We start from the raw sequence: 17112 nt of genomic DNA, 5'->3' as shown, positions 1-17112 counted from the left end.
ACAACAGCTCCAGAGAATAACATAAAAACAAGTTTCTTTGACCAAATCTTGCCATAGTAGCCCCCTGGTAGTCCTATCTCAGTAGAGCATCCCTCGCTGACCAGCCGCAGCGAGCCCACGGAGCTGTCCTCACGGCTCGGCCCTTCCCAGGCAGACGCGTCCAGACGTGGGTCCTGCCCGCAGAGCTACAGCCCCAGGCTTATCTCCAAACACACGTTTGCTACGAAACACGCTGGGTTTTCTCCACACACGTTTGTCCTTGGGCTCTCAGACCATTGCACCACACCGCACCGCTCCCGTGACGTTTGCGGAGACATTGCACAACCTTGAAATACGAGTTAGACTTCGTCCTTACCGTTTTGGGGCGACTCAGGCAGGGCTTCGCCTACCTCCAGGCTCGTTTGCGGGACAGATGTTTCTTTCGGCGCATCTCTCGCGAGGCTGTAAAACGCAAGGCTCTTGGGGTACGCTTTGAAACACACCACGCGGCTTGAAGGACCCGCGCCCGCAGCATCCCAACGCCGCGCGGCGCCCGCAGCCGCCCAAGCTCTGAAACGCTCCCGCCGGCGCTAAATCTCCTGCCCTTACCCAGAGCCGTTTCCATCTCCTGGCCCGGGTTGTGCTCGGACGTGCGAGCGGGAGCAGCCGCGTGGGCGCCGTCCCCACCCGACTCCCGCCGGCTCCAACTCCAGCAAGGGGCCGCGCCGCCCGCCCCGCGCGGGGCACGGGCAAGCTCTCGCGCAGCACGGTCCCTGCTGCGCACGCCGTTTGGAGATTTCAGCCGAATTTTGCGACCCTCGCGCCAGCCGCGTCCGTCCCGAGCGAGCCGCGCTCCAGTGGCTCCTCCGGAGCAGGGCGATTGCGTCCGCACACCCGTTGCCTTTGCAACGGCGTAAAACGTAAATCAGTGCTAGCGCACGCTTGAAGCGGCTTCGCCAACAGCATTTAGGCTGCGTTGCCCTTTGGACGGTGCAAAACTACGGGTGTAATTGCAGTTACTGTTTACTAGAGAGCAACGCGTTTTCACGGTAGATTTCATTTTGCTTTCTAGTACTCCGTTTTTTTCTTTCCCTTAACTTATACAGCAAAAAACAAGCCGTAGAATAACTCCTCTTTCCCTAGTCGCTACGCAAACGCTGGGCGTCTTTTAACATCACAGGCAACAGAACAAATGCAAAAAGTGGAGCGATTATCAAGGAAAAGGAACAACTGGAAATCAGCTGACTGTAGGTAAAATTTTACCTTTTTTAAGCAAAAATTGGCATTGCTTGGAGATGCCCAAGGGAAAATGCAAATATGTGGAAATTCATGTGGAAGTAAAAAAATAAGAGGAGCACATAAGGTTGTAATTCAAAATGATCTTGATAAGTAGGAAAAATTACAGCTAGGATGGCAGGCAGCRAGCGCCTCAACTTTTGAAGTCCGACACGCAGCAGCGACCGGCCGGCAGGGCTCAGGGTCTGCAGAGCGGGACCCGGGGGCGCGCGAGAGCTCGCGGTGCCTCGCGGCGGCCGACGGCCGCGAGCTCCCCCCAAAGCCGCCGTTTTCCCGGATTTTAGAGGCCGGAGCGCTGCGTGGCAGGGAAGGGGGCAACCGTCCTTGGCACCTCGGTCCCGACGCGGAGGAGGTGGGTAGAGAGATGATGTCTCCGGTCCTCCTCTCCTAGGAAGCGAGATCCTCGCCGGGCGTCCCGGGTCGGGGCACCGCCGGCGCCTCTCGCTTCGGGCTGAGCGGCGGCCGCCGGAGACCGCTCCGAGCCCCGTCCCAATTATCCGCCTCCTAACGACTTTCTGAACCCGGCAGGATTTCCTTAATTACAGCACGCGTTAAACGTTAATCGAGGAAGCGATGCTGCAGGCGGCGCGGAGACGTCGCGCCGGGCCCCGCGGGACGGCGGCGCTGCCCGGCTCCCGCTCCGCCGTCCGCGCGCCCGCGGCAAAGCGTCCCTCCCGCCGAGCACCCGAACGAGGCCGAAACGGGTCACCCAAAGTCCCGGGGCTGCTGGCAAATGCTGGATACAGCAAAATGATATAAGTAAAAGCACTGTGTTAATGCATGCAGACAGCAGCAAAATGATATAAGTAAAAGCACTGTGTTAATGCATGCAGACAGCAGAAGGAAGGAAAACGAGACAAGCCGTGGTCACGAGCCAGCATTGCTTCCCCGGCAGGGCCGTGGCAGGAAGGCACAGCCGAAAGGGCCTGAGACGTGCTTATACTGGAGCTGCTCCCTCCGTAGAAACGGCAGCCGGCACCAGCGGAGCCGCGTTTGCGCTCGGTGGTGGCCRAAACGCCGCGCGGGAAGCTGCGGGCTGGCCCTTTCGCTTCCTACTGGAGAGAGGAAGCTCTGATCTACTGCTCGGCGTGAGGAACCAAGCRCCACCGCAACGGGAAATTGCAACCTGCCAAACCATCACAGCTGTGTGCAAAAAGATAAACAGGAGTCTCCCGCTGCTCTCCATGTATATGTGCACCGGAGCTGGTTAAGCATCACTAAATAGAAACATCACTCCCAGCTCTACCTGCTGCATTCAGATATATGCAAATATATGCGTGCGATGATTTGCAAGCCGAGCTAGCCTGGGTCTTTGCTTCGGTGTGGGGAGGAGACCTCTCTTACTGCCCAGGACAAGAGCCCTGCTGTGGTGCCCCCAAACAGCAGTGGCATCCACAGCAGCTAAATTAGGAGCAGATAGGATCCGGGGAGGGCCGAGGTTTCCATCGGCAGCGGACGGGTGGGCTCCGATGGCGTGAACGAGGCCGGGCAGCGTGGCCAGCTCTCCGATGTATTTTCGATCCTGAGCTCCTGCGAACAAAGACTCRTAGTCTGAGGTGCGACTTATATGCTACAACCCATAAACACCTGAAAAATGTCTTTAGAAATGCCTCAGACCTCTCCATAATGCTGCTACTGTGGAGCTGTAAGAGCTCTTTGCGTATCCTGCATGCATGCCCCCAGCTGAATTCTGCCCAGGAAAAAATAGCAAGACCAGGCAATTTCTTATAAGCCCACTATAAATGCGTTCTCAATTCAAGAGTGACCAGAGAGGTAAGCAAATATTTTTCTGAAAAGGAAATTACATTGTGTTTACACCTAATGTTGTTTGCTGAAGAACTGCCTGGACTCAAATTCCACCCTGCTGAATATTTACCCAGCTGGAGAAKAAGTTCAGCAGTGTTCAGCTGTGCCGGGCATGATACAGCTCAAGAATTGAGCATTTATGCATATAGGAAGCCCTGTGGTTTGGTGAACTGAGCACAGGCCTGTGATGCTGGAGACCTGGCTCCTGTTTGCTGCATCTTGTTTTGGGGAAGCCGTGATTTATCAAATAAGGGGCTGCTGTTTTAGCGTGTTTGCACAGCATCCAACACAGTGGTCTCCAGGTGTCAAAAGGGAGGGGAGGTAAAAAGTAGTGATTTACAGCAGGAATGCCCAAATTACCGGCCACCTTATGGATACAGAAAGTGTACCTCCCCAATCAAAATAAATAAAGTGAATACATCTTAAAACCAAACACACGTGCGTGCCTGTACTTTAAATTAATTTTGAAATATTACCAGTAATTTAGTCCTAAATACATCCTGACCCAAATCTCACATAAACACGTAATGTATGCCATAAATAAGAAAAGCATCAATTCCTGACATAAAAAAGGCTTAGTGATCCGAATCAAAATAAATCTATATCAAACTTAATGAGAAACAGAGCTTCTAGGGAAAATAACGTTTCAGAATAAAAGTAAAACGGCATTGAAAGCAGAGTTTCCCCAGATTTTGCGGGCTCTCAGCGTCCCCCTCCCCAGCTCGTGTGGCACCGCTTGGCCCTCCCGGCGCGCTGCCTGGGCGCTGTGCTTCGCTGGATTTAAATCACTTTGCAGTCCACCTGCGCTCTAATTTATCTTCAGCAGATTACAGTCAGCTACTCGTGCATTTTAGTTTTAAGCTAACCTAGGCAGCAACCTCACGGCAAGTCGGCTCGGGCCGGACGCCCGGAGSTGCCGGGCTCAGCGGGGACGAGGCCAGGTGGCCCCTGGCTGCAGGTCTGGGCACGACGGGGGCCATGCGCCTGGCTGCAGACACTTTCTTCCTTCTTGTCCTAGTTTGGTGATTTTTAATCACATTTGCTGACATCTAAAATTTTACCAGGGAGCCACACTCCTGTATTTAATTTAAGCCAACTCACAACRGGCTTTTGTAGATCCTCTCCAACGCCTTGCAGCTCTTAGGGACCCCGTATTGAAAACAACCACCCCAGCCAGCACACCTGAATGYGAATTTAAGCCATTTCAGCCAATACAGCTGAGACAGGAACAGTTAATCAACACAAAAAYGTCGTCGTATTTTTCCCATATGGTTTTAGCCCCATCAAGAGCTTCGGGCCGCAGAGCTGCAAGCTGTGGTCGCAAAACGCCCCATCACCTCAGAACGGGGCTAAATGGTAAAAAGTGAACCCAGCCCCTCTGAGGAGGGGGCACCTTGAACACGTGGTGCACAGCACCCGTCTCCTCGCCCAGAGGCACCCGAAGCGTTCCCGCACGGCTGGACCCGTCCTTRGCGCTCGGCCGCTTGCTCGCGCGCCGCCCGCGCAGCCTCCCGCGCCGGCGTTGCCTCGGGACGCTCCTAATGCCGATAAACCAGGAAACTGAGTGCAGCAGCCCGAGGGAAAAAAAATATTACAAGCCGACACAACGTATGCAGTTGTGAATTTCRCAAAGCTGTAAAACATCCCAGCGCATTGCACGCCGGGCTGTTACCGACGGCAGCGCCAGGCGCGGCGCAGCTATTCCCCTCCGGCCCCGAAAGCGCCGGCTTGCGCTAAAACCCGCTGCTGCGAGCGACTGAAGGCTAGCGACCCCAAAAGCTCCTCGCTGCTCCTCTAGAGACCTTTCGCTTTGTACCAGGCGGCGCTAATCCTGGCCCGCCGCACGTGGCACACGGCGCGTCCCCGCGGCCGGGCGCTGGGAGCGAGCGGCCTCAGCTGCAGCCTGCCGCGGCCGCTGCCGGCGAAGCGCGGGGGACGCCCGCAAGGGCGAGCTAACGGGTGCCTTGCTCGGGATGCAGCGTGGATTTAAAATCAGTTTTACAGCTAGTGGAGCGGACCTTTAAGATCGCGTTTAAAACCTATCCCGTCTGGCCCCTGGATTGCTTTTGTCTCCCCAGCCAAGAAGGGTGGGGAGGCAAACGCGCACGCGAGCAGGGCGAGCTCCGGTGAGCTATCTCAGCCCCCGGCGTGGCGCGCCGGGACGGAAGTGCTGCCGGGAGAAAGGGCTCTGCCCGCCCAGGGGGTTTCCATCCCAAAGCAGAGGTAGCTCAGATCATGGCTCACTTCTCCGGCAGATGCAAATTTGCAGCACCCTGAAAGCAGTCGCCTGTTGTCTAAATATTTTCCTTGGACTGTTGATACGGACAAGTCAAACAGGCTCTTGCCTGCGCAGCGGTTTCAGGTAGCCCGTGCTCCAAGCRCTCACGAGTTGCCTCTAACTCCTGTGCTCATCAGCCTGGAAAGAAGCAGGAAGCTTCCACGGGCYGACGGCTGCCAAAGTTCACTTTTCAGTTCCTCCAAATTCAGTGAGAGCTCGTGCAACGAAGCCTCTTGCAAAATCCCTGGAAACGCAGAGCTGAGCTTTGCCTCGTGTTAATCATTGAACCGTGCAGTGCGACRGTTTTGCCAGGCTTGGATGCATTTTAATTGTAATATCGAGCACATCTCAAAGGGAAGAGGATACTGGTACATCAACTTCTCCCTGCAATCAGTGCAAGACTCATGAACTGCAAACTCCTGAATTTAGATCTCCATGCCTTTCCTAAGCAACATGCACCTGCTTTTTACTGCCCTAGCCACTTACAATCTATTGTCCCAAATAYTCCTATCACCCCTGACAGAAATTGTATCCTGCAAAAAATATTCTCCCGTCCTCCTCATAAAAGCTCAGCAGTTGTTGATTTTCTCCGGGGCTGGCTGTGGCTTTCTTGCAACACCCCGATTTCCTCCCTGCGACACACGGGCTGCAGCACTGCGACAGGCTGGGGCAGCCCGAGCTTTTGATTTCTGTAACGGGTGTTTTTAAGAAGATACGAGGTGCCCAAGGAGGAGCACGGGGGCTGCCCCGACTGCAGCAGGCAGAGGCCAGTGTGGCCTCCCCGGCACCTACGCGCTCCTCGCCCGTGGCTCCGGCCGGGAGAGGTCGCGTATGTCCCGGGCCGTTTCCCAGCCYCGTGGGAGCAGGCGGGAGGCAGGAGTCCGTCCGGAGCAGACAGACCCCGGGCCACCAGGACRTGGTCCAGACCTCCCTCGCAAAGCCCTTAATCAGATTTCACCTGCGATTAGCTCAAACACATTTTCAGCCTCTGGTTCAAAATAGCTTTTCCTGCTAGTGAGCAAGTAATCTAACACATAAATGCCTTCATTCTCCCCCAGGCCATGTCTCCTAGCAAGGGGCTTTTTTCCCCCCTAAGACTCCAACCTTGTCTAGTTTCCAGACTTTCTTAAATTGAGAAACCAGGATACAGAATAGCCAGGGTAGATGTTSGCAGTCAGTAACGGAGGTTGCTGCAGGGATGGGGACCGAGACTGTGACCCCCATACACTGGACCAAACCGAAGCCTGGCCGGGTGCAGCTTGGATACAGAGAACACAACTAATCCAATTAAATCTGAATTTCTGAGCAGTCTGCACTTGGGGGGGGGGGAGTTCACATTCTGCAGAAGCGATTTAACTCAGGAATGTGTGCAGTCGGAGGTGAGCACCGTGCAGCCACTGCAGAAACACGGACGCAGGGTGCTGCCATGGACCAAGCCCTGCCTCGCACTGGCTCCTTCTTCAGCAAAAGGAGCTGAAGAAATTCAGTGGTTTTGGGGATCATATCCCAAAGGCAGCATTTAAATAAATACCTAGAGGCCAGGAAAGACTTTTTTTTTCCTTTTTTTTCTTTTTTTTTAAGGAATCTAATCGATGGTAGCTTGGATGCTAGCAGCAGAATAATAGTCTGCAAAATTATCTGTGTCAGTAAGATTGCTGTTTCCCAACCCATGGCCCTATGCAGTACATGAGCTCGGATTAGGGTTCATCACCAAGGAAGTCAAGGTGAAAGTTTGGGACCATAACCAAAGATGATGGCTAAGTTGGGCCAAGAACAGCAGTCACAGACAGCTGTTCACCAAGCTGAAGAATATGCTCTACAAACACCACTTTCTRTGGAAAGAAGTCAGACTAACAGAAAAGTGTTATTACAGGGAGCACAGGTGGGATGTTAAATAGTTCTCCTCAAGCCAYGCAGACTCTCACTCATAAGTGTTTAAAAGGTTAAATTCATCATCATAATTCTGCAAGCAGGAGCCACATTAGTAGATGCTACTCATCACAGCAAATGCCTGGCTTTCCTCCTCCTCCCCCTCCTCAAAGAAAAAAAAAATAAAAAAATAAAAAAAAAAGCAGCTTCTTGCAAAAAGCAAGAAATTACCACCAGGAAAGCAAGAACATTCTCACTTTCTTGAGTATGTAATTTAATAATCCCATCAAAATAGAGTTATTCTAATCCTACTGTGAAAGGTACAGACTGTCCAGTGCTGTGGTACATAACAGCCACTTCTAAAACTGCAACTGCAGTTTGAACTCCTATATGACAGTTTTAAACACAGCTTTAGACTAATCAGGACATTTCTGTCCTATTAATTAATTTTTCAAGAGGTGAATGCCCAGATATATAGCAGCCCTCAGATATGTCTGCTAARTTCAAAATTGGGCATCGTCGCAATAGGAATCTATCAAAGACAACTGTATCAAGATGCTTAAGCAGAGAAGCTTTTGCGAGTGATTTGCAAGTTTGTTCACAGCACAGCACTCAAGCAAACATGGGGCTTTAATGAGTCAGACATCCCTCAGGACACAGGCTGTTCAGCACATTCCTGCAAGGTACAGGGAACAGTCTTTGATGCAGAAGGTGGAGAAAGCAAATGGAAGAGCCATGGCTTTATATTTCAGAGCACAAAGAGGAACACAACCCAAATGACATTAACTGCAYAGCCCTAGAGATTGTAATTCCCAGGAAAGAAAGGAAAACAGCAAAACAACATGAGATCAAGGAGAACCAGAACTGGAAGGGCGGGTTTTCCTTTCCATCGTGTTTAACTGGACAACACGAGTGAAAACAGGAATGGTGTTCCCATACACAGAGGTCCAGTCAGTTCACATTATGCCTTCCAGACTCGTTGGAAAAAAAAATACTCAAAATCCCACAAAGCCATAGCCAAACCCCAGTAAGCAAGCAAACCCAAAGATCTATCCTTGGACGATGCTCTCCGCTAGATGAATCTTGTACAGGAGCTGCAATTATTGACCTAAGTACTTACCATTTCTACTATTTCAGATTAAAATAGAAAGATACTTCATCCATGGATATACTGTAGGTCACCAGCAATACAAATAAATATTAAAAAGAGGTCATCTGTGCTATTTTTGTAATGGATTGCTGGAGCTRATCCAGAACAGAGCCATCCCATCATTTAAAATGATGGAAGTACATTTCTGCAAGTCTTAATAGCAGATTCTTTCCTTAATAGTCCCATTTATATGATATTATCCACATTCCCAATATGTTAGAATCATTTTAAGTAATGCAATATTAAAGTCATTTGTAGCAGAGAAACAGTCACGGATACAAGCTAAAATTAATTGGTCATGCAGCCGGGGAATCTTGGAGCCATGGCTTTTCACCAGTTGCAGCTCTGCAGGCAGAGGCAAAATCTCTCCTTACCATATTTGTTCTTCCACGTCTTGCACTGAAGCTTTGCCACCCCCACTTTGCTCAAAAAACCATAGCCCTGGCTCCACAGTGTTTTGTCCAGCAGTCTGAATACCCTATCAGCTCCAGTTCCTGGGGAATAACACACACAATCTGCAAACTGGGGCATTTGGATTAAGAGGAAGATGCTCTTACGTTACTCATCTCTACAGAAAGTGTCATTTCCTACCGTATGCTACATTTTGGCTTGAAAAGCCTAACCAGCAGGACTTAACAATGCACAACTTCATTAAGTTCATAAAAGGTGCAAGAGAACTGGCTAGTGGTCAGATCTATTCGTTCATGTTTGCATAAATGCTCACAAAAGGTACATGCAGAGGATGTTTGGTATTTTCCAATAGCAGATTTCCTTCCTTGCAAAGATCTGTGCCCTTGCAGTTCCTCACCGCTTGCCAGGCACTGGGGCACCTCAACTGAGCTGCGCAAGGGCACTGTCACGGGAGATGGCTCTCAAGAGCTTTGCTTGGGAAGTGAAACATGGCTGGCATTTAAGCGGCACCGTCATTCCGGAARAAGTTCCTTCCCAAACATACCATGGGAGCGTCTCCAGAGACCAGTAAAGCCTGGGGATAGGCGGACGGCAGCCTCCTCCTGGGACGAGCCGTGCCCTTCTGATGAGCACAGTGGGAATTTTATCGGGAAGGCGGTGGTTTCTAGGGCCGCCAGATGCCTTGGTAGCCGCATATATGGCACTACAGCTTCGGTACCATAGCTTTCTCATCAGTGAGAATCAGAGTGCATATTAACGAGCTGAAATGTAACAGATGAAGGCTCCTTAGCTTGCAGTTAAAATTCATATTTACTTAATGAAGTGTTCATTATTTTGCCCTCCAGGCGTGAATGCTAATTGCATTAACRTTTCACATCGCAAACGATGCACCTTTGGTTAGGTGGTGGTGGAGGTGTGAGTCCTCCGGGGTAACCGTGTCCTGCCCAGGTGTGAGACGGCCACAGCTGGCTGTGGGCTCGGCACCGCTGSCGGGCTCCTCACCGCCGCACCGCGTCCGGGGGAAGATCCCCAACGTCCCTCAGACTCAGGGTTGGAAGCTTCAAGAAAAGCCCTTTGAGGGAAGCATGGATCCTGTATCCCTGTTCCGRCGGGGAAAGGCAACGGTTAAGGAAGCAATTTGGCAAAGTCTGGCAACATTTGCCAGAGGATAACCCAGAACTTCAGCTCTTCCGACAGTGGGCGCGTTGTAGAGACTCCCGATTTCTGTCCTAAAAACGGCACAAAAATAGCCCATTTATGGGAAAATCCTTTTCAAAGTGGAAAAGAAAACAACAYTCAGAGTTTAAGAAGGAAACAGAGCTATATAAACGTGCACTCCTATAGTCTTGTGTTATTTCTGTAAAGAGTCCAAGAGCGTTCACAGAAATCCTTCGCAACACACATTTCCACCGGGGGAGGCTAGGCCACTAGCTACGTATTTAATTTTTTTCCCCCAGCATTTTATTTAACATAATCTGAAGTTTCCATACATGGAGAACAAAATGTCTGCTAAAAAAAAAAAAAAAGAAGAAGAAGAAGAAGAAAGAATAAAAAAAGATTGGCTCTGCAACAGGCAGCTATGATCAGAAGCCACTGGTTTATTTTTGAGGACATGAGTCATAAATAATATGGCAGAATGGAAAAAATCTTCTCTCATTTTTTTTTTCATGGAAGATAATAGGACTTTCAACCAAATACACAAATTTCGGAGAAAGCAAAGCATTGCCTGTGAGGGAGGCAAAAGGAAAATGTCAGGTTTTAGCAATTTTTCCCCTCAGTGTTTTATTTTTGACATCTTTCCCCTTTTCAACAAAAAGGCCAGCGTTTTACAAGAGGCAAATCTAACCGAGCTCCCCCCCCCCGGCTCACATCAGCTCCGAACAGGCGCCGCYCCCCAGCAAGGGATCCCGGCGCTGTCTTTTAAAATCATTTTCCTGACCCGCGTTTACAGAGGGGGAGCCCGACGGCAGGAAAGACGCCCGGAGAGCCGCTGCTCCTCCTCTCGCCCGGTCGCGCCTGCCGAGATCACCCACCTCYCGCCACATCCGCGTGCGACGCCCGCTAACAGGGCCCAGCCGGGGCCGCCAGCTGCGATCCCAGTGCCATCGCTAACCACTGCCTTCTCTGCCCTTTGCTGCCCTCCTGATACCATTTTCTGTCCTTTGCTGCCCTCCTGACAACATTTTCTGCCCTCTGTAGCCTTCTCAATGCCATTTCTACCCTTTGCCGCCCTCCCGGCCACCATTTTCTGCCCTTTGCCACCTTCCTGAGCCATTTTCTGCCCCTTTGCCACCTTCCTGACGCCATTTTCTGCCCCTTTGCCACCTTCCTGACGCCATTTTCCGCCCTTCCCTGCCCTTCCGCTGCCATTTTATGCCCTTCGCCGCCCTTCTGCTGCCATTTTCCGCCCTTCACCGCCTTCCTGCCACTATTTTCCACCCTTCACCACCTTCCCACCACCATTTTCTGCCCTCCGCCGCCTTCCCGCCGCCATTTTCCACCCTTCACCTCCTTCCTGCTGCCATTTTCCGCCCTTCCCTGCCCTCCCGCCACCATTTTCCGCCCTTCGCCACCCTCCCGCCACCATTTGCTGCTCTCCAGAAAACCTCTGCAGCCTCCCATCGCCGGGGCAGCAGTGAGACTTGAGCATGCATCTCCCAGAGCTTTTATTAAGCTTAATTTAKTAAGAGCCGCCGCTGCCCCGGTCCCTCTGCAGTAGTTGAAGAGGCCGCGCTGTGAGGCCACCGCGAAGGCTCGCCGGCGGCCGCGGGAGCTGCCGGCGGTCGAGCCGCCTCCGAGTGACATTTCCCTGGCGTGCGAGGCGCTTTCGGCGGAACGTGTGTCTCGCTATGCCAGTCAGCTACGGGCGAGCAGCCTCGCCTGCTATTTATACCCCCAGCCAAAAGGTGGGTAAAAATAGCCCTGGCGTGTTTGTCGGTGTTAAAAAACACTACTGTAAAACCTTTCTTTCGGGGAGAAAAATCTCCTGTCTCCACTGAGATCGATCGTCCCTGTGGGGGGGGAAGGACAAATGCCCTAAAGTGCCAGATTTAGTTCATTGAAGGTTGTAAAGTGCTTCAGTATCAAGGCAGAGAGTGAGAGGAGGATGAAGGATCACGTCAACTGATAACTGAGAAGCAGCTTGAAGCATCTTTTTCAAACACCCCTCATCTCAAAAAAAAAAAAAAAAAAAAGGCAGAAGACCAAAAAGCCAGTCACAAATGTCACCCATCTCCCAGGAAAGTCCCATCGCGATGGGACACTGCAGACTGGGTCCATCTCTGTTTGCAACCACCGTGTCAGTGCAATAGGAGACACCTCRGGACAGGAGTCATCCTGCGCGGTGGCCTGCGAGGTGTTGAGTTGCTCTTGAACCAGGATTAAAGGCCACTAGTCCTGCTGTATTTATAGCCACATGATTGTCTTTTTGAAAAAATCGTGACCGGTCGGATCTAAAGGGAGCTCTGAAAGCCGCGTACAGCGTTTCTCTGTACAGCTAGGCTTCAACAGGTCACCCCGGCCCCCAGGCTGAAGAAGGCAGCTCCTGTGGCCATCGTTATTCCCATCTTGGCATCACCACAGCAATGTGTCGGAAGGAAGGAGCTTTACTGTACAAGCATCTCTCCCTCTCAGCCTTGCCACTGCCATGCCAGCGGCCTCCTGCCCTGGAGCGGAGGGCCAAGGTTGCTGCCGCCGCTTCCCAAAGCCTCCTCTGTCGCTGTCTGAGTCAGCTTATCTGCACTTTGCTATTAATAGACCGCTTTAAGCTTGCTGCACTCTAATTGCAGCTTAATAATACATCTAATGCAAGAAAGTGAGAGAATGGCCCTGTATTGCAAATATAGCCCATTTGTGCTTGCAGCACAGGGACTGTCTCTCTCCTTCCTCGCCCACGCTGGCAGCCAGCACCGGGAGCAGAGGMAAGAGCGATTTGGCTTCCTGAGGAGCCCTCGACCGATAGCCTCAGCCCTGCTGAGCTGCAACTGCCGGCACAAAAGCCTCCCAACCAGAACGGCTCGCTCTGCACGTGCGGTGTAAATGCACCTCAAGGCCACGTTGAGGGTCTGGCACTTCTCCACTTTCCTCCTAAGCAGAATCAAAGGGCTGACGTGGGAGGGCAGGCGCGTCCTGGGGAGCACTGCTGGGACGTACCCTGGAGTCTTTCCTTCTGCTCTTACTCACAGGGCTGCCAGGCCAAGAGGCCAGATTGTCTTTTTTGCTGTCCATGATGGGAAATACTGAGCACAATGTTTTTTGCCATAGGGAACRTCCCTACAGGACTTAGATCCAAACTGGCATTGGTAGCTTGCCATGACCATACAGAATTCAGTTTGTGAACAACAAGCAAATAACTCTCCTACCAGGGAGCAGTTGTGCAGTCAATTCCCAGCAATCTCCGGAGCCACACACAACGCTCTGCTCTAATCAAACCGTTTTTTTTTCCTACCAGCCATATTCAAGACAATCACGTCCATGACCTCTTGCCAAACGATGTAATGTCTCCCCATGTCTGAACATGGGGCTGTTTTAGATGCAGAAGGGAAGGTCCTATTCAGCACTGCTGGCAAGCACTCAGCCTTGCGGAGCAGTCAAGCAGCGTGCAGCGCAGTCTGGAGCAACGCCTGCAGGTTAGCAGGGCTCTCTGCTGCAGYATCGTGCGCCCCCTCAGCCGTCGGCACCTTCGTGCCATCGGTGGAAAGTATCGCGGTGTGCTCTGCAGTTGTAAGCAGCCTCAYGGGCTCAGCAAAAGCAGCAAGGTTTTCAGGGAGGGGTGTGTGTAGGGGAGGGAAATGAGGCAGAGGACTAGACTTTCCTCTTAGTCACATATTAAAATTAGAGTCAAAACAGGGACAAAGCCCAAGTTCCTTCATGGCTGGTTCTGCTCTAGGCTCTTTCTTTTCCAAGATAAAACGCTACAGCAGCAGTGGGCTTGCATGACCTGGGGCAAGCAAGGCTGTGCTGTGCATTAACTACACTGTTATCTAGTGGTGCTTTTAGGCTGCTGGATGCAGCCTTGCCCCGCTGGCAAACCACCTTTCTCTGCTCATGTCTGCTATTAAGCTCTGACGTAAGGCAGCCAGTTGGGCTACCCCAAGGATCCGTTCTGGGCAGCATTCAGTGAGTTAAGGCTCTCCAAAGCCATTTTAAGATGCCTATATTGAGATGCTTTAAGCTGATTTGCAGAAGGTACTTAKCTGTGCCTGTTTCGTTAGCAGCGTGTTGCAGTAGGCAGAGATGCACAAACTGGTCTTCACTGAGCACACACAGACCTCGCMAGCTCCTTTTACACATGTTCAGTCACCCAGGGGAGCATGACTCAGAGCTGCTTGGGATCCCGCCGCCGGCGCGCGAAGCGGCGGGAAGGGTTCGTAGGGTCTGTCACAAAAGGCAGCCCCCCGTGCTGACCGAGTCAGCGCACCCAGCGGCAAGGACGGGGCCACGCAGGGCCGCGCGGGCCCACCGACAGCAGCCGGGTCCGTCGCTGCAGGCACGGCCGGGGCACCTTGCCGCCCTCCCCGGGCACGGTGGCAGGGCAGCAGGACAGCAAGCGGGACCAGTCCTTGCCCCACACCTCTCCACAGTCGCAGAGACTGGGGATCACATGCTGAGAATATTTTGCCCACCCCACTCCCTCTTCTGAATTCCAGTTGCTAAAATAACTCTCTCGCAACCCCACACACCTCCTGCAGGCCCGCTGCCTGCAGGGCCCTGCCAGGAGAAGCAAAGTGACTTTTCCCAGGCCACGCAGCCACTCAGAGGCAGGCCTTGGTTAACATGCCTTGCTGGCATTACAAAGCTGCAGGCTTTTTATTCTCATCTTGCTTCACGAGGACCTAGAGCAGGGTAGGATGTACCAGCCTTTCATTTGTTTGCTGGAATTTATTGCCTTGTAACCTAAACCAAGGAGGAACAGCTGACTACAGTGGAAACCAAATCCCTCTTCTTGTGCACACATGCATATCCATGGGACACAGGTACTTGTTTAGCTGCCCTTTCAATGTAGTAATTGCTTGTCTTGACAACAGAAGATGGAAACAGTTAAAGCAAACAAGAGCTTTTTGGCTTTTTGAGTAACTCAGCAGCAGCTGCTCGCATGTATCAGCTTCAGGGGTTTGTAGTAACAAGTCTAATTACAGAACAGAGGCCAGGAGCAATCCTGCATATACCCAGTGTTCATTTCCAGGCTACCGCCACATGCCCAAAGGACCAGCCTCACAGTTTTTGGAAGTATCATCATATTTAAGGCCTTCCTGCTTCGGTCCGTGCTGGGCAGAAGCAAAGACCATCTAACATTTATTTCTTATGGATTCAAACATCAGAGTCTAGATCACACACTGAATATATATACACACGGGTTGTGCTCCTGCAATGACAAAATAACATTTTGCTGAAGCCAGGAACTCAAATCACATTGAGCTTGCTGGGCAGGCAACAAATTGTATTTCCCATTAGCGGAACGTCTTTGCCCACACCGAAGGGCGCACATGGATTGTCTGTTTGCAATTGCTTCTTCCTTGGCCTTAGTTCTGACCTAGATTACCATCTCCTTAACATAGCCTGCTCTTCCTCCCACGTAGTCACCGATTCCTCCTCAGCTGCTTGTGTCTGACCTTTCAGGTGCAGCTTTTCTTGTTATGGCCTGAACTACATTTTGAGTTCAGGGCATTTAGCACCTGGCGTGATTAGGTCCTTTCCAAAGAGGGCCAAGTTGCTATTTCTGACACTTTGGGAATTAAAGGCACGCAGACAGAGTGCCCAGTCAAGAGCAACAGCATTGCAAACTGCAGGCTGCTGTTGCAGGGCAAAGGGACGGGCCCCAGTTGTCTGCAGCAGCGGGATGATGAGGGATGGCATCAGCTCACTCAAAACAACCTCAAAGGAAGCACTGTTTTGAATCTAATCAGAGTTTCAAATGGATTTTAGAACCAAAGCCACCAAGAAGCAAAGCATTTTATACCACTCGTTTGGATTCACAGAAGCAATTCTGGCATTTAAGTTAACACCATTGTATCAGCTCAGAGTGTTGGCAGGTTGCAGTTTCATCTAGCAGAAAAGATGATTCATAAAAATGCAATAGCATGTGTCTGAAATGGACACGCTCCCTTTGCTATTCAAAGGAATTGCTCTACATTCTAATGTTTAAGGAACACTCACACCCTGCGTTCTCTTTCTCTTCTAAAGTACAAGCTCCGCTTCCCAAGCATAAGTTTTCTTTGCTTCTGGACTACTGCGAATCGAACCAGAAAAATTTCATCTGCTAAAAGCCTGAGGTGGTCATTTGACTTCCAAATATCCAAATATGCCAGACAGCTTTACCAATGCTTTCTTTGGTTTAACTGGTAATTTAGCATTACAAGTAACAGATGTCCCCTACAGTCACTGCAACATGACTACACAARACACAGAGCTATAAACTAAATTCTACCAGCAAGCAAAACCTGCATTCATGCCACTTGATTTTTTGCTCCAGTAGGAGAAGCTTCATGCTGATGCACATAACTGTATTACTTGGCTCTGGCTGTATTAAACTGCACAGGCTTCCAAACTGGCTGGGTTTTTCACAGGGGCTTGTTGCTCCTCATTTTGTTGTGAAAACAAAAATGCACCAAGACAGAAAACACACAGCTCCCGGGGACAGAGTGAGCACCTGAAACGCTTCTGCAGATCTGTTCCCAATTCCCCAAGCTCTGTGTAAAGCTTTGGGAGGTTATCTGGCAACTGAAAATTTCTGGACTCATCTGACAGTCGCATGTGCTGCTAGAAAACTGTACTAATAAAATCCTAACAAAACACTACGAAATTATTCAATAATTCAATTTCAATAGGAAATTACTTAACAGACCCAAGCTCGAGCAATGGCATTTTATTTCAGCAGTTTGATGTTACTATTGCTTTTTGGAAAAAGTCTTGAAGTAGTGTAATTCCCCAGAAAACGCAAAATGCCGTTCCCTCTCTCCACAGTTTAAGGAAAGGTAACCTCTTCATACACAGTAACGCAGTATCAGGCTGGCGAGTACTATATTCCTGTTTCCTTACACTTCCTCCCTGTCTCCGTATCCATTTGTGGTTTCATCTTATATTAAATCCTAACAGTCAGGGGCTAAGGATCATCTTTTCGTTCTGTCTGCACGCTTTGTGCAACGCCCCCCTCGTCTGTGACTACAGCCTCTGAGTCCTGAAGTAACACACGGGCACAACAGGACACTGCTCTGCACTGGCAGATACTACAAAAGAGGGTTTATTTGATTGTTTTCATGYTAACAGCTAACATCTACTGAACAACCAATTTTTGTCGCTTGTAGTSATTTTAAAATTTACACAG

The sequence above is a fragment of the Rhea americana genome, unplaced genomic scaffold, assembly GCF_003343005.1.
Source record: "Rhea americana isolate MKP2758 unplaced genomic scaffold, rheAme1 scaffold_175, whole genome shotgun sequence".
NCBI lineage: Eukaryota > Metazoa > Chordata > Aves > Rheiformes > Rheidae > Rhea > Rhea americana.
The sequence above is the reverse complement of the archived record's forward strand: the minus strand, read 5'-3'. Positions refer to the sequence as shown.